The sequence below is a fragment of the Muntiacus reevesi genome, chromosome 2 (assembly GCF_963930625.1).
Source record: "Muntiacus reevesi chromosome 2, mMunRee1.1, whole genome shotgun sequence".
In the NCBI taxonomy this organism is placed as follows: domain Eukaryota; kingdom Metazoa; phylum Chordata; class Mammalia; order Artiodactyla; family Cervidae; genus Muntiacus; species Muntiacus reevesi.
The window spans coordinates 243,682,419-243,701,249 of NC_089250.1; positions in this window are offsets into that span (position 1 = coordinate 243,682,419).

An 18,831-nucleotide genomic window follows, 5' to 3' on the forward strand; every position below is an offset into this window, starting at 1 on the left:
CCACTTCTACCTATACCTGTAAGTATATACATTCTCTCTCCTGTTCTCCCCAGTACTTTCTAATCTGTATTGCATTCCCATTTGAATTTTTCACTTTTTCATGAATTAAAATTTATGGTAAGACACATGATGATATTAATTAAAATATAATTGTATTTAGGGAATAGTATGAAACCATCCAGTTTTCTTTTGTACCAATTAGAAATACCATGAGACACAATATAGTTTTGAAGGCTCAAATTGCATTGTAAGATTGAACACCTTACTTATCATATTATCTAATCTGAAATTCCGGTCACATGGATGATAGGACTGTATGCTTCTTCAGAAAGCAGTAGCAATCTGATTGAAATTTTGGAATATTTTGTGTTGATGGACCAAGGATAGGATATTTAGAATATAATATCTCAGGAATTCCAGGTCTTGTGAAAATTTCTAAAAGTAGTAATAGAAAATAAATCCAAAGAACAACTTCAATTCAATAACAGCTATAGTGATGCATGATAATTTACTGTCTCAGTAACTATCTTACATATTTAATTGGTAATATGGCTTTTAATCTGTGGGTTTCCCAAGTGGCTCTGTGGTAAAGAACCTGCCTGCCAATGCAGGAGACAGGGTTCAATCTCTGGGTCTGGAAGATCCCCCGAGGAAGAAAATGGCAACCCACTCCACTATTCTTCCCTGGAAAATTCCATGGACAGAGGAGCCTTGTGAGTATAGTCCAATGAGGTCACAAAGAGTCAGACACCACTGAGCAACTAAAGTGAAAGTATAGTGAAAGTGAAAGTCACTCAGTTGTGTCGGACTCTGCGACACAACAGACTTAGTCCATGGAATTCTCCAGGCCAGAATACTGGAGTGGGTAGCCTTTCCCTTCTCCAGGAGATTCTTCCCAACCCAGGGGTCAAACTCAGGTCTACCCACATTGCCAGGCGATTCTTTACCAGCTGTGCTACAAGCGAAGCCCAAGAAGACTGGAGTGGGTAGCCTATCCCTTCTCCAGCAGATCTCCCCGACCCAGGAATTGAACCAGGGTCTCCTGCCTTACAAGCAGATTCTTTACCAACTGAGCTATGAGGGAAGCCCCAACAACAATTATTACTCTTGCAAGTGAGAGTTCAGTTGCAATGCAATATGCCCATGGCTACAAATATGGTAAGAGAAAGTGAGCTAATTTGAAACCCGTAAGTTTGACAGATCCTGTGTTTTACTACCCACAACATTACCTCCTCCTGAGCTTACCTCTTTTAATAGCCTGAATGTATTATTTGATCAACCTATCAGTGTATAAATGAAAATTATTGTCAAAAATCTGAAATTAAGGATATTTATATTAACATGACCTTGGATATTGATGGCTTATGTCTATTTTGCGAATATTTAATATCTAGGAGCAGACCATGCCTATTGGTTGGAAAGTAGGATTTTCATCAGAAACTTGGTTTAGAATAACTTGTTTCTTTTATAATGAGGTGAATGGCCAGATTCTCTAAATTGTGTTTCATGAGACCTAATTAAAATCAGGTGAGAGGGCAAACATGCGTCACCATGTTGTTCTTAATAAATAAAATCAAACGGGATTAATTAGAGAGAGTGATAGGCTTCCTTAGATTCCTTGGAGATTGCAGAATACTATGACTAATTTTCCTGAATATCCAAGAAAATATAAAACTTGGAGCTTATCTTTTGTCACGAAATGTTCCAAGTATAGAAGTAAACAAAATCTGAATTATTTACTTTTCTCTGGTACTCATTACCTATGGGATCTCAGAATAGTTACACTGGATGGGATTCTCTATTTACAAAGCACCACACTGCAATGTAAAATAGGTTTGTAGCCAGAGTTCTGTGTGGCAGTTATGGCCCTACGCCTTGGAGGGCTCCCTCATGTCAGAGTGCTGCAGGGGAGCAAACTCTGCCACCCCAAAATGTTTCCTTTTCATGTGGATCATTTCGAGCTAGAAACTGTCAGGCTCACAAGACTCAGGATGAAACTTTGACCTTCCCTCTAACAGCCTAAAGAATGTAATTAAAGGATCTGTTTCAGGCAGGGAGCCGTCACCATAGACAGCTATAGTATAGTTAGTTAGGTGTGCCAACAGGGATGAACCCAGCAGAGTCTGCTTGTTAAAATCCATCTCTGTGTCCCACTGTCTCTGTAAGGCCCAACAAACATGTGTTTACCAAACATTTGCTTTTTTCATCTCCATCTCCATGAGAATTGCCTTCTTCCTCTTTGAAGACCCAAACCACTGCCCCATCTTTCTCTTTTGTCTTTTTGATGAAGGTGAGGCTTTTCGCCATTTTGGCAAGTTACCTAGTTCTCCAGGGTCTCTCCCATGTATGTATACATGTTATTAAAACTTTGTCTGATTTTCTGCTGTTGACCTGTATCCTCACAGTTGAATTCTTAGACCAGCCAGAAGAACCTGGAAGAGTAGAAGAAAATTTCTTCCTCCTTGACGGTGATTACAACTAGTTGGAGAGGAAAGATATATAAATAGAGAGGTTAATTATAAACACTCCAAGGAACTTGGTTTTAGGGGGACTTGGTTTCATAAATGTCTGGGAAATAGCTAGGGTCAAACTGTATTGTTTAGCTAAGTGGCAGTTGCTCTGAACTTAATATAAGTCACAAACACACACACACACAAAATCACTCACAGGTAATACACTGATAATTGTCTCCCTAGTGAACAGAAACAGCTAGGATGAGGTCAGGACATTTATTGTCCAGTGTCAAAGTCTGATTTCACATCCAGAGAGGCCACACATGTTGTAGGAACTTGAAATAGTGATGCTGCCTCACTTTATCTCAATTTCTTCATCTTTAAATGCAAAGGGTCAGTGCAAGTGAATATTATTCAGCAGTGAAAAGGAAACAAACTACCCACATATGCTACAGCATGAACAAACCTCAAGTTACTGTGTCAAGTAAAAGAAGCCAGCACAAGGGATAACATGTTGTGTGATTCTGCTTGTCTGAAGGGCCCATAATAGGGAGATATGTAGAGAGAGGAAGTGAAGAGTTGTTACCTAGGGTTGGGAATGGGAACAAAGATTGTTGCAAATATGTATAAGGAATATCCGGGATGAATGAAAGCTTCTAAAACTGATTTGTTATGATGATTGCACAAATCTTTAAATTTACTGAAATTATTTGACAATTAAAATGGGTGGATCTTATGATGTAAATTGAAACTCAGTGAAACTACTATCAAAAAATAGAAAATTTGATCACCTGGGGATAAATTCCTGAAGGCCTTTCTAGCTCTGAAGTCCTCTGATTCTATGATTCCAAGTATGATTTTCTTGAATTTCACTTTTCTGTATTTTTTTCTTTAATGTTTAAATGAAATTGAGCTATCTCTATTTAAGGATCTGCCCTCAACAAAGATGTTTCTATCTCTTGCTCTGAAAAATGTGCAAACTGTTTGTGTGGTGTTTTTTTATTGTCTTTCTACTGAGGTCTAAAAATGCTCATCGTCCTCATCTTACTATATATCATACAGTTTATTCCAACCAAATAAGCTTCCACTGAACAGAAAAATTAGAGATAAATTTTAGACCCTACTGAATCTTTCTTGTCCTCTAAGTGATATAATTCCTAAGATTTTGACACATTTACACTTTCTAAGATGAGCTGTGGAGGTCTATACCTTAAGAAGATTATGATAATTTAAGTATTATTATTTAGTTCTTCTGAAGGGAAGGAATTCTGCTCTATTTCATAATAATCTGCTTCTTCTAGGGGACAATGAACAACATGAACCATCAGTGTCCTTAGTAGAAGTTATTTTTACCTGTTAAAAATAAACATATGCATCTTAGCATTATCCTCTTATTTAGAATATTAGGATTTGTTTGGTCAGCCTTATAAAAAAGAAAAAAAAATGATGGAGTGCTCATAGACAGATTTTATAATAACAGACACATGTGTTTTGTCACCCAAATGCTTCTTTATTTAATGATGCTTGAAATTTCATTTATCATTAATTAGGAATGACATAAAAGTGAATATAACCTTGAATATAAAGTCCAGAGGAGATATGGACTTTAAGTTCGTTCTCTTATTTCTCCTTTCATTTCTTGCTTCTTTCTACACTGCTGTAAACTCCATGAAGTGAAGGATGGGGTAGTATTTTTCTTTCCATTCTATTCCTAGCACCCCTCAAATAGCCTGGTTCAGTAGATAGATATTGGTGAGTGAGAAAGTGAACAGTTGACATGACTGTGCAAAGTCACAGGAATGAATCCTGAGAAATGAAACTGTGAATGAAACAGATCTGGCTGTTATTACCATGTGGCATGAAGGAGACAGGTATGTGACAAACTATGATCCAGGTGAAGGTCACATAAGACAATAAATAAAACATTTCCATTCTCCTTAGTTACCATTTATAGCAGTGATTCTCATCCTCCTTGCATGTTAGAATCTATGAACTTATAGGGACAATGTCAAAGGCTGTGAACCATACAAGGGCAAACTTAGGATCACTGGAAATGGGATCAATGGAACTGGTATATTTGTAAACTTCTAGGTAATTCTAGTATATATAGTGGCTAGATCTGAGGTCTTCTACTTTGCAAACTCATGATAATCCGGTTTGGACAGGGGCCTGACATTTGTGCTGACCTAGAGTCTCTGATAGCCTCTTACTGGTTGGCTCTCTCTATTCAGGTGAACTCTGACCCTTACACACCAAGCCTCACCCCACATCCTTGCAGACTGCTTATACAGTCCTCAATATCAAGTCATTGATACAGCAATTTGGCAAACAATACTCTACCCAGTCTTCAAAAATAGAAACGAATGTTCTGTGTTCTCCCTGTGTACATTAAATTACTCAGAAAGTCTGTCGATCTCACTGTCTGTATTTATTTTTAAGGTCATTTTTCTCCAACTCAACAGCTATAATGAGATGTCATAGCGTATGATCTGGTGACGGTATTGGCATCCTAAAGACTTTCCTTCCCCCCTCTCCAATTTACTTGGTACTCCCAGAGCAAACTTATCTCCCTGTAACACACATCATGTTATCCTCTGTTTTATAAATACACTGGGTAAAGACAAAACAAAACAGAGTTCTTTCAAAGAAGACTGCTAAAAATTTTAGACTCCTTAAGGTAGTAAATACAGTTTCTTACACAGTTTGAATCTAGCGCTTAGTTTTTGTTGTTGTTGTTGTTATATTTATTAAAAATTTTTTTTTATTTTGCATTGGGGTATAGCAGATTACAACGTTGTGATAGTTTCAGGTGAGCAGCAAAGGGACTCAGCCATACACATACAAGCATCCATTCTCCCCAAACTCCCATCCCATCCAGCCATCCAGGCCGCGACATAACGTTGAGTAGAGTTCTGTGTCTAGCACATATTTCTGATCTCTCTCTGCCTGCGTCTCCTCTGCCCTGTAAGTCCTTTCCTTTAATTGTATCTGATTTTTAAACCTCTCCTGATCTCTATGTGCCACACTTCTAAAGTCAGATGCTTTTCTCCCCTACATCCCTGAAACTTCCCACTATCTTTTCAGAAGCAGGCCTGTTTTCTTCAAAGTCAAGTTCAAGTGCAAATTTCTTTGTGAACTCTTGCCTGCATCCCTGCATTTTAGAGATTTGAAGCCTGCTCTTTGTTTTAGCAAAGGAAATGAATTAGTCTTAGCCCTTCTAATCCTGATTATGTGACCAGGAAAAAAAGCTTTTATTAATCAGTGGATTTTATTTAAAGCTTGCAATTCTGCCCATTTCTCCACAATCACCAGGAATCTGCTTGAATTACTGTTTACTTACCAGAGAATATTGAATATGGAGGATGGTTACTTTTTATAAACCAAAATTCTGGAAATAAGGTTGAAACTGAGATACCAGATCTCATGGGTATAAGTCTGTCTTTGTGTTTTTCAGCATGATAAATACAGCTAACGAATAGTTTACTGTGCTATAGAACATAGGAGAAAGAAATTTAAATGAATATTCAGTGTGATTTGTGGAGAGACAGCTCAGAGATGTGTATCTTGCAGTGGAACGGTTCTTATGAAATATTGTTGCCCCTCAAATATATATACCATTCTGTCTTTTTAACGTATTTTTCTTCAACACTTTTCCAATAATTGTGACTGGAGAATATATACTGTGTAATTACTATAGACGATTTAATACTTCAGCGAAAGCTGCAGCTTTTTTGGCACCTGATTCATAACTTAAGGAACTGCTGAAACTTTAAACAACCAGGGAGCCCACACATTATGAGCAACAGTAACTAGGGAAAGTCTAGGGGGTACGTGGCAGAACGTTGTATCCTCACATAATAAAGCAGGTTATTAGATTTCCTAAAATAAGTAATCCCACAGGAATGGCTGTATGTTGCTAACTTCATGAGTCACCCTGAAGACCCACTTCTATTTAGAGAGTGAATCTCTTGGATTAGAAGATTTGCATTTAAATGGTCTATTTCCCCCTTGCAGCTACAGGTTTCTGCATAGGATAATACTCCTCTTTCTTTGTGCTGCACATACAGAAAGGGTCCTGATAAATCCCATCATTGTCATGATCCAAGAGTTTATCAAAGGACTTCGAAGCTGTTCTAACAGGCCCATTTGAAATAGTTCTTCCTGTATCTCCTCTTGGGAGTTTTAAAATATATTTAGGATAATTAGCTATTTCCCTGCAGGCTATCTTTATGAATTTGAGAAAGATGCCATCCACTTTCTTAGTAAATTAAAGGAAAACACATATTTGAAAACTGCTAATTTCAGTAGCAAAATAGACACTAGCTTAACATTTGGAACAGTTCTTTCTAATACTGAATGCCTCTTAGTCCACAGTCTTAGAAAATTAACTAAATAACGAATGAAATGAAATATAACCCAGAATCGTGGTGTTGAATATTTCTCACACAGAACCTTGGAAACAGCCACTGGGGCTGGAAATTCTCTCTCATATTATACGGTATGACATCCTAATTTTAGAAATCATCTGTCCAGTTTGCAAAAACAGAGACTCCTGATTCGAATGTAGAAATGTCTGGGGCTTGTTGTAGATACTGTATCAATACCATATGATTTTAAGACCCTTGTGAGACTTTGTCCAACAGTGCTGCCCATTACAACAGCAGGTGCCTGTAACGGAAATATCTATATGACGTGGATGAGAGAGAGAGAGGAGGAAGAGCTTTGTTCACATATCCCATCTCGTGTGTGTGTGCGTGTGTACAACATTTTCAAACTTGATCTAATGGAAGAATATATCCCTTGCTCTTTGTTAGAATGTATCAACACATCACAATTTCAAGTCTCACTAATTTCATTTATTAATTTATTATGATTTTACTATAAACACAAACATTTATTTTCTAAGGGATGATAAATATAACATAGAATAAGAATAAACATGTAAAAGTTGCTAGGAAAACCATGTGTAGAAAGAATAGTAAGTAAGGCGGAGGCATCTAATCATATATCAAACATACCTCATGTGTGCTCAGTCGTGCTGGACCCTTCGGGACCCCATGGACTGTAACCTGCCAGGCTCCTCTACCATGAGATTTCCCAGGCAGATTTCCCAACCCCCCATGGAGTGGGTTGCCATTTCCTTCTCCATGGGATCTTTGTGACCCAGGGATTGAACCTGTGTCTCCTGCATTGCAGGCAGATTCTTTACCACTGAGCTACCTGGGAAGCCAAAACATACTTCACAGCTTCTTCTTTAAAAAAAACCAAAAAACAAACAAACAAAAAAAAAAACCTCCAGAAAACAATGTAATACTCTCACATAAGTAGAGGAAACAGTGAAACAGAATAGATTCCCTAAGAATTCCTAAGTGAAACTGAGCAAGATGCAGTGGGTCCCTCCTTGCTACAGATTCTTTCTGTGTCTCCCATTTCTTGTTTGTAGGAAGTAGGCTCCATTCAGAATTCTTGACCTGCCTTGAATTCCAAAGGGTAGATTCAAACTGTTGCTAACATGAAAGGCAGGAAATGTGGAAACAAAGGAGCAGTCAAGAAACAATAGTGAGGCTATGGAGCAGGGTCCTGGTTCCTCCTCAAAGAATATACGGAGCACTATCTTTGAGTTCCTCTGCAGGAACTCAGGCCCCCACCCAGGTGGAGGACAGTAACTAAAGGCTGAGAACAAGAGACCTGGAGCACCACTCAGTTACCTCAGCATCAACAGGTCTAGAAAGTCTGCATGCAGTGAAAGATAACAAATACCCTGACCCTTCTCCCCAGATAACTTCCCCTTTCTCTCTTTAAATGCTTTTATGGTCCAGCAGGATCTTCAGATATGGCTCTTGACTGTGAGTGTGCCTTCTCCCCAGGTTGCTGGCCTCCTGAATAAAGGAAACTTTAATTTCCCACAAACACTTTGTTTCTCAAGTATGGGCTTTCGAGCAGCCATCAGCCAAACCTGGGATTGGTAACAGATTCTGGCCCCCAGCATGGGGTTGCTCTCTCGTAGAGTCTTGCTCCTCTGGGTTCCCCAGAGTAGTCAACTGGCCACAGAGTGTTCCAGGACAGTCTCAGAGACAATTCAGCTGATCGTGGCCAGCTGGCCCTGAGAGCGGTATTTTCAGGGATATCTCGGCATCTGCTAAAACTGTTAGTTTCAGGGATTCTCTCTGTTTCTCCCCTGCTTGGCACTGGCTGTGAATTTTTGCTTTTGGTTGGTGGAAATGTAACTGTGCATCTTAAATGAACTGATGAGCTCTAGGACTGTTGTAGCCACGCATTACGGGAATCAAACTCACTCAGAAGGACAATGCAGATAGTGGAGTGCAGTTTATTACACCAGCGGGCCCAAGGCAGAGTCTCCTCTTAGCCAAGGACCCCGACCAGCATTTGTGAAAGTCTTTTATACCCCATGTGTACATGTCTGAACCTGAAGAAGGAATTCGTAGGGCCTGGGCTCCATCTGAGGCCTGCCCGTGCTGATCGTGACTGGCCACATCTCCAGTGGACTCTGAACTCTGCTTAGTACCTATGGGAACAACAATGGAAGGATACGACCCCCTCTGGACAGGGGAACCTTGAAGATCGTATCCAGGTTACTCATCCCCTAAGAGAACACATATACTAATCACCCCTGCCTCCAGACAGTATCTATTGGAATGTAACCACAGGCTTATCGGTTATTAACTGGTTGGAATGTAACCACGGGCTTATTGATTATTAACTGTTTGAACACATAACATGTGAATGATGGGGTTATTGTGATTGTATTTACCCTTCCTTTGTAAGTCTTAAGGAATTTGGGGTGGCGGTTTCAGACACATACACATTGGGTATAAAAGATTTTCACAAATGCTGGTCGGGGTCCTTGACTAAGAGGAGACTCTGCCTTGGGCCCGCCAGTGTAATAAACTGCACTCCACTATCTGCATTGTCCTTCTGAGTGAGTTTGTTTCCTGGAAAGCGTGGCTATAACAAACCCACCACCCCAAATTCCTTGAGACTTACATGAACAAAGGAAGAGCAAATACAATCCCAATAACCCCATCATTCATGTGCCATGTGCTCAGACAGTTAAAACAATTAGCCAATAATCAATAAGCCCGAGGTTACACTCCGACAGGTACAGAAAATTTATGGCCTGTCTGGAGGAAGGGGTGATTAGTGTATGTGTTCTCTTAGGCGAGGAGTAACTTGGAAACGATCTTCAAGGTTCCCCTATTGGGAGGGGGGTCTTATCGTTCTGTTGTCATTTCCATAGACACTAAACACAGAGTTCAGAGTCCACTGGAGAGGTGGCCGGGCACGATCAGCATGGACAGGCCTCAGAGGGAGTCCAGGCCTATGAATTCCTTCTTTAGGACCACTGGTAAGTCCACCAGTGTGCATGCGGGCTGTCTTCCCTCTGTGCTATTTTGGCACTTTGCCAATTGCTTTTGATGTGTCTGCCAACTGAAGTCTGTTTTGTTGAGGAAGCCTTTGTTTAGGACCCTGTTTTGGTCACCCCCTTGGCGGATTTGTGATGGATCTGTCTTTTGGTTTGTGAGTGTGCATTCCATGTTGTATGATGGATATTCTTGGTGCCTTTTTGTAAAATGTGAAGCTCTGATTCAGTTCCAGCTCACAGCTTCTTGGGGTGTATTTTGGGTGTTTGGAAGGATTTTAGCTATGATTATATGGCCAAAAAAAAAAAAATTTTTTTTAATAACACTGTGTGGCCACAGTATTCTTTAGGCTGAAGAAAAAAGAAAAAAAATTGGTTGAGATGAATGAATTTTGAAATTCCAAAACTGCTTCCTTTTGCGTATGCAGTTAAAAGAAGATAGCTTGATAAAACCAGTCTTGATAATTCTGACTGTGAGTAAACAAGTCCTTTTAGGAGAAAGTTGCATTCCCCCTGCCATGCGCCCCCTGCCCCAAGTCCTTAAAATGTAAATATTCTGCCTTAGTGCTCAGGAACTTATCTGTTATTTTGTAGTCTTTGAAACTGAAAGAAAAAAAGGGGGGCGGGGAGAGAAAGGCCTTTTTAAGCTCAAGCAGAAAAACTGTGAGATTTCTGGTTCTGTCTTTATGTAAAAATTAACTTGTGAATGTGCTCTATTTAATTGACTTGAAAGTAAACACTTAGAAATTAAATACTTGTAAATATAAAAGAAACTACCTGGGACTAATTTCAGGTTCACATGATTTGGGTAATAGTACTGAATATTGGGTATTAAAGCTATTTTAAGATTGTTGGTTTGATTAATATAGACATGTCTTTAGAATCGTCAGTATTAAGTATAATACTTTTATTTTACCTAGGTTTACTAGAAGTGAGATAAGACCTTATTATATCTTTTTCAAATTTTTCTTCAAGGAAAGTAACTTAGTATATGAAACTGACACTGTTTCCCTCAGGTTGGGAATAGAACCCACATGGCCAGGACTCCAACCAGGTCAAAATCCAGTCTGGGACTCTAACTTACATGGGTGGGACTCAAACCCGGCCAAAATCCAGTTTGTGACTTGAACCCACGTGGCCAGGACTGGAACCCAAGCAAAACTCACTTTGGGACTCTAACCCACACAGCCGGGACTGGAACCCAGTCAAGGCCCAGTTTGGAACCTGAACCCACAATCTTTTAATTGGAATCACTTACCTAATATCTTGACTTACTGAGGATCAGTAAGTCAGAAAGAATTTAGCACAGAAAGAATTCAGTGAGAGACAAAGTGATAGGTAAGAAGTGGATTTATTCAGATGCAGAGAGAAGCACGGTCCACAGACAGAGTGAGGGCCATCATCGAGGGCGAGTGAGACAGCAGAAGGTGGCTTGGTTAATTTTTATAGGCTGGGTAATTTCATTTGCTAATGAGTGGGAGGATTATTTCAACTATTTTTGGGATATGGTGGAGATTTCCAGGAACTGGGCCACCACCCACTCCTTGGTCTTTTGAGAGTGCCTTGGAACTGTCATGGCACCTCTGGGTGTGTCATTTACCTTGCTGACTGAGGATCAAGGTCTAATCAAAGTTGACTTATCTGCCATGTTGGACCCATTCGATTGTGTTCAGTTTATGTTGTGTCCTTGGGCTATGTCATTCTTTAAAAAACGGTGCCCTGCCCCTTTCCCTCCAGTTACTAAACTTTCAGTTCAGTTAAGTCACTCAGTCCTGTCCCACTCTTTGCAACCCCATGGACTACAGCACACCAGGCCTGTTCATCACCAATTCCCGGAGCTTACTCAAACTCATGCCAATTGAGTTTTTTATGCCAATAAAAAATTCTGAGCACCATCATGAGCAAATATCAATAATCTCAGATATGCAGATGATACCACCCTTATGGCAGAAAGTGAAGAAGAACTAAAGGGCCTCTTGAAGAAAGTGAAACAGGAGAGTGAAAAAGTTGGCTTAAAGCTCAACATTCAGAAAACTAAGATCGTGGCATCCAGTCCCATCACTTCATGGCACATAGATGGGGAAACAGTGGAAACAGTGGCTGACTTTATTTTTCTGGGCTCCAAAATCACTGCATAAGGTGATTGCAGCCATGAAATTAAAAGACGCTCCTTGGAAGGAAAGTTGTGACCAACCTAGACAGCATATTAAAAAGCAAAGACATTACCTTGCCAACAAAGGTCCGTCTAGTCAAGGCTGTGGTTTTTCCAGTAATCATGTATGGATGTGACAGTTGGACTATAAAGAAAGTTGAGCACCGAAGAATTGATGCTTTTGAACTATGGTGTTGGAGAAGACTCTTGAGAGTCCCTTGGATTGCAAGGAGATCCAACCAGTCCATCCTAAAGGAGATCAGTCCTGGGTGTTCATTGGAAGGACTGATGTTGAAGCGGAAACTCCCAATACTTTGGCCACCTGATGCGAAGAGCTGACTCACTGGAAAAGACCCTGATGCTGGGATAGATTGAGGGCAGGAGGAGAAGGGGATGACAGAGGATGAGATGGTTGGATGGCATCACCAACACAATGGACATGGGTTTGGGCGGACTCCGGGACTTGGTGATGGACAGGTAGGCCTGGCGTGCTGTGGTTCATGGGGTTGCAAAGAGTCGGACACGACTGAGCGACTGAACTGAACCTGGAAAAATTTGAGGAAGTAGTGTTGAAAAGTAGTGGGGATTGAAATGAACTACCTTTAAAACCAGGTTTTGCTGCCAAGTTTATGATTCACCTGTCTGCCCAAAACATTATTCTCTTTCTTGTCTAATACCTGTTCTCTTAAATAGTGAGAAGTATCAAAAAAGGGAGGCAGGCATATTGAAACAGAGCAGGACCCTGTGGGGTGCTCTTGGATACAAATCTTTTCTGTGTTCCCCATTTCTTGTTTGTAGGAAATAGGCTTTCTTCAGCCTCCTTGACCTTCCCTGAGTTCTAAAGGGCAGATTCAAACTGTTGCTAATCAGGGAAGAGAGGGAATGCTGGAAGAAAAGAGGAGTTCAAAGAGAAATGTGAAACACCATCTCATGTATAGGCTCATTTATCTCTTTAAGAGCAGTTATACTAATAGTCTTTATCATCTGAATTATGAGGCAGAGTCCTGGTTCCTCCTCCTCAAAGAATATACATAGTGGTATCTTTGAGTTCCTCTGTAGGAACTCAGGCCCCCACCCTGGTGGAGGGCAATAACTCAGACTGAGCACAAGAGCCCTGAAGCACCAGGCTGTTATCTCACCACCAACCAGGCAGAAGACAGTCTGCACACAGTGAAAGATGCCACTCTGCCCTCCTCCCCAGATAATTGTGCTCTGCTTGTGCTTTTTCATCCAGATGTGTCGAACTCTTTGCAATCCCACTGATTGTAGCCTGCCAAGCTCCTCTGCCCATGGGATTCTCCAGGCAAGGGTGGGTTGCCATGCTCCCCTCCAGGGGATATTCCCAAAAGAGACATAGAACCCAGGTGTCCTGCACTGCAGGCAGATTCTTTACAGTCTGAGCCACCAGAGAAGCCCAAGAATCCTGGAGTGGGTAGTCTATCCCTTCTCCAGGGGAACTTGACCCAGGAATCGAACTGGAGTCTCCTGCTGCAGGAGGAGTCTATCTGCTTTCCCCTTTCTCCCTTTAAAAACTCTCATGGTCCAGCAGAATCTTCAGAGCTGGTTCTTGGACATGAGTCTTCCTTTTCCCCAGGTCACTGGCCTCCAGAATAAAGGAAAGTTTCCTTTCCCACAAACACTTATCTCTCAAGTATTCACTTCTGATCAGAGACAGGTGAACCTGAGTTTGGTAACATAAATACATATGAAGTTGAGTATAAGTTAAATATCTCAGAACACTAATGCAAAGTTGGCCTTTTAAAAATAGATGATAGTGGAGAAATGGGTAACATTTAGGAATATGATTATATTTGATCTACTCACACTGTATACAAAAATAAATTTTATTTATTTTTAAATGTTTAACAAAATGTATATTTATAAATTTTGGGTTTTTTTTTTTTTTAATATTGGAGTATATTTGATTTAGAGTGTTGTGTTAAGTTCAGGTGTACATCAAAGTGATTTAGTTATACATATATACATATATCTGCTTTTTTCAGATTCTTTTCCCATTAGGTTGTTACAGAGTACAGAGTAGAGTTCTCTGTACCATACAGTAGGTCCTTATTGATTATTTTATATATAATAGTCTGTATATATTAATCCCAAGCTCCTACTTTATCCTGCTCCCCAAACTTTCCCCTTTTGTAGCCATAAGTTTGTTTTCTAAGTCTATGAGTCTGGTTTCTGTTTGTGAAAAAGTAAGTTCATTTTTACTATTTTTTTTTTATTCCACATATAAATGATATCATATGATATTTGTCTTTTTCCGTATGATTTATTTCACTTAGTATGATAATTTCTACGTCCACCCATGTTGCTACAAATGGCACTATTTCATTCTATTTTTATGTCTGAGTAATATTCCACTGTGTATAAGTGACACATCTTTATCCCTTCCTCTCAGTGGACATTTAGGTTGCCTCCATGTCTTGGTATTGTAAGTAGCGTTGCAATGAACACTGGGGTGCATGCATTTTTTAGAATCATGTTTTTCTTCAGATGTATGCATAGGAGTCAGATTGCCAAATCCTAATGTAGCTTTATTTTTAGTTTTCTAAGGGATCACCATACTGTCCTCCATAGTGGCTGTTCCAGTTTACACTCCCACCAACAGTGCAGGTGGGTTCCTTTTTCTCTACACCTTCTCCAGCATTTATTGCTTGTAGACTTTTTAACGATGGCCTTTCCCATTGGTATGAGGTGATACCTCATTGTAGTTTTGATTTGTATTTCTCTAGTAATTAATGATGTTGAGCATCTTTTCATGTGCTTTTTGGCCATCTGTATGTCTTCTTAGGAGAAATGCTTATTTATATATTCTGCCCATTTGTTTTATTGGGTTGTTTTTGATATTGAGTAGCATGAACAGTTTGTACATTTTGGAAATTAATCCTTTGTGGGTCACTTTGAAGATATTTTCTCCAATTCTGTGGGTTGTCTTTTCATTTTGTTTATGGTTTCCTTTGCTATGCAAATGCATTTAAGTCTAATTGTCTCTAGTTTGTTTATTTTTGGATTTATTCCCATTTACTGCTTTGATTTATGTCAGTAAATAAATCAGTTTTATTTATGTTTATTTATTTATTTATGATTTATATTTTCCTCTAAGATTTTTATAGTATCTGATCATATATTTAGGTCTTTAATTCGAGTTTATTTTGTGTATGGTGTTAGAGAATGTTCTAACTTCATTATTTTACATATAGCTGTCCTGTTTTCCAGTCACTGTTTGTTGAAAGGACTGTCTTTTTCCATTGTAAAGATTTGCCTCTTTGTTGTAGATTAATTGACCATAGGTGTATGTGTTTATTTCTGGGCTTTCTGTCCTATTCCATTGGTCTATAAGTCTGTCTTTGTGCCAGTACCATACTGTTTTGATTACTGTAACTATATAGTTTATTCTGAAGTCAGGGAACCTGATTCCTCCAGCTCCATGGTGCTTTCTCAAGATTGCTTTGCCTATTTGGGGTCTTTTGTGTTTCCGTACAAACTGTAAGATTTCTTATTCTAGATCAGCAAAAAATGCCATTGGTTATTTGATAGGGATAACACTGAATCTATAGATTATCTTGATTAGTATAGTCATTGAAAATACTGATTCTTCCAATTCAAGAACATGATATATCATTCCATCTGTTTGTGTGATCTTTATAAGACAGTGGTGAAAGAAATCAATTATAGGAGTATAGGTCTTTTGTCTTCTTAGGTAGGTTTATTTCAAGGTATTTTATTCGTTTTTTTTCTTTAGAAAACGGGTCAATTTATTATACTGTTTGTTTGGTGGAATGTCAGTGCCTTTTAGACCCCTACTATTCAAGTACAAATGATTATATTTACAAGGTATTTACAATTTCAGTCTTCATTTATATTTTAAAGCATAATGGTTGTCTTTTTACAACTGTAAAAAGAACTCATGAAGCTCACAAAAGGGAAAGCCTCTGTCTCAGTAGGCTCTAACCAGCATCTTGCTTCCTGTGGGATCCTCTAAAACCCACTTGGCCTCCACTGGGACAGATGTCTCTGAATTAAAGAAAAACTGGATACCTCCTTTCCATGGCCGCCAATTGCAGTTTGACAGTGTATTGGCTGCTGTCTTTCTATTTTATGTTCTGAAGATCGCTTTCAATCATTACCATTGTATTGAGTGGGAACATTATTACACAAGGCAATGCTTTTAACAATAACAATCTGAGGATGTCTGGACAACAATTTCCTAAACTCACACTTAAATATAGAATGTTTAACCTTTAAAACCGAAGGCCAGAAAAACAATACACACTGGAAAGAGGACTTTTACCTAAATAACACTGTTGAAGACTATGAGGACAGTGTTGACATCTGGATGTTACTAAATCGAGTGATACAGATACAATTATTTTCTGTCCCCTGTTTTGCAGTAGGGACTCACTGGGAAAAAAAAAAAAAAAAAAACACTTCTTTCACTCACACAGTAAGATAAAAGAGGAGTAGTTGCACACTGCATGTATTTAGATCCTAGCTCTGTTCTGCCAGAAAGCTTTTGAGAGAGTTTCTAAATTCTCTTCTAGTGTTCCAGAACCTCTATTTAGGCAGCCATGTCTAGGGACTGGTATTTTATTCTTCTTGATGTGATGGTAAATGGAATTATTGCTTTAATTTCTTTTTCTGATTTTTCATTGTTAGTGTATAGAAATGCACCAGATTTATGTATATTAATTTTGTATCCTGCAACTTTACTGAATTCATTGAGCTCTAGTAATTTTCTGATAGCATCGTTAGGATTTTCTATATGTATAGAACCATATCATCTGCAAATAGTGATAGTCTTACTTCTTTTCCAATTTAGATTCCTTTTATTTCTTTTTCTTCTCTGATCACCATGGATAGGACTTCCAAAATTTTGTTGACTAGAAGTGATGAGACTAAACACCATTGTCTTGATCCTGGTCAAGGAAATGCTTTCAGCTTTTCACCACTGAGTATGATGTTAGCTGTGGGCTTGTCATACATGGGCTTGCTATGTTATATTCCCTATATACCTACTTTCTGGAAAATTTTTATCATAAATGGGTGTTGGATTTTGTAAAAAGCTTTTTCTGCATCTGTTGAGATGATCATATGGTTTTTAGTCAACTTGTTAATGTAGTGTTTCACATTGATTGATTTGTGGATATTGAAAAATCCCTGAAACCCTAGATTGAATCCTAGTTGATCATAGTATATGATCCTCTTTTTAAACTTTATTTTTATTTTGGAGTACAGTTGATTAGCAATGTTGTGGTAGTTTCAGATGTAAAGCAAAGTAATTGTTAAACATATACCTATTCATTCTCAGATTCTTTTTGTATCATCCCAAACAGTCTCAACCATACAGAGTTGAGAAACTGGATTAATACCTATACTAGAAGATCATAAACATCACCATGAAGGATAGTCAGATGTGACTGGATGTATTTGATACACGAGAAAAAAAGTGATTCTGTTTTTACTGTGCCATTATCTAGCAAGGAATACATAACTTGACTGTAATCTCTGGGAGCACTAAACCACAAACTGAGGAATAATCTACAAGATAAGGGGTGTGTATTTTTCAAAATGTCAATTACATGAAAAATGAAGTTAATGCTGAATCAATTTCAAAATAAATAAAGGCTTAAGACAGGAGCAACTCCTGGTGAAGCATGGCCCCAAATTAGAACTACAATATTGTAAAGTAATTAGACTCCAACTAATAAAAATAAATGAAAACAAAACAAAAAAACAAAAACAAACAAACAAACAAAAACCCTATATTAAAGAGGCAATGCTACAATAAAATATTATTGGAGAAGTGCATAGCTAACAAACAAGTAGAAAGAACATAAATTATCACACCTATATTGAGCTTAAAAGTCTTGTACACCATCTGAAATGGATACATTAGGTGAAGTTGACATAATGGGTAATACTATGGTGGAAAAATGGGAACGTGACCCCTTTTAATTGCTTTTCAGGAACCATGCTATGTGCTTTATACCTATTATTCTGGATAATCTTAATGATTGAGTTGAGATATAGACATTAAGAGCAATTGATGCTCAGAAAAGAGAAATCATTTATCCAGTACCCAAGGTTCTTTGAAAGACATGTTGCTTTAGATATTTAAAATAATTTTTAGTTTCTAGATTTAAACTGATAACTATGTTTCTGCTAAAAGTAAAAAATTTAAAACCCAGTATTTTAAGTGGTATAGATCTCTCTTAGAAAACTGGTTCACAACTTTATATTTGGCTCACTTATAACTACTTTTGTTATATTGTTTTGCTGAAATCTATGTCACTGTACAGAGAAATATACTGTTCTATATAAATGTGTACTTACACATCAGGCATTCTCTTGGACCCTTAATAAAAAGATATGGTTGATAAAACCAAGACATAAATAATTATGTAGAACAAAGATTAATAGTTTACAGTTCTGATAGAGATCTATACATGTTTCAAATATGAATGAAGTATATACATCTTTTTTCAATGGGAAAGTAAGTCCTCTACCCCATTTAGAAAATTGAAAACATAGGTTCAATTCCCAATAGAATATCTAATTTGAAGAATAAAATAATTCCCATTTTTAAAATATAACTGAGTTTTTTAGTTATGAAGTTACTTCTTTTGACTTTGCTGTCAACCTCTAGGCGAACTGTTTCAAAAGTTTGCATAGTGAGTTTTCTCATTAAAATGCAAATCAGTTTCCTTAGTGACAAATATTAAATTAAAATCCTAATATAAAATGGAGACATGCCTTAATGGCTGCAAATTTAAATCCAATCCTATGTTAAGAACTGAGTTACAGAGTTCTATCAGAAGTAGAATAAAGTTTGG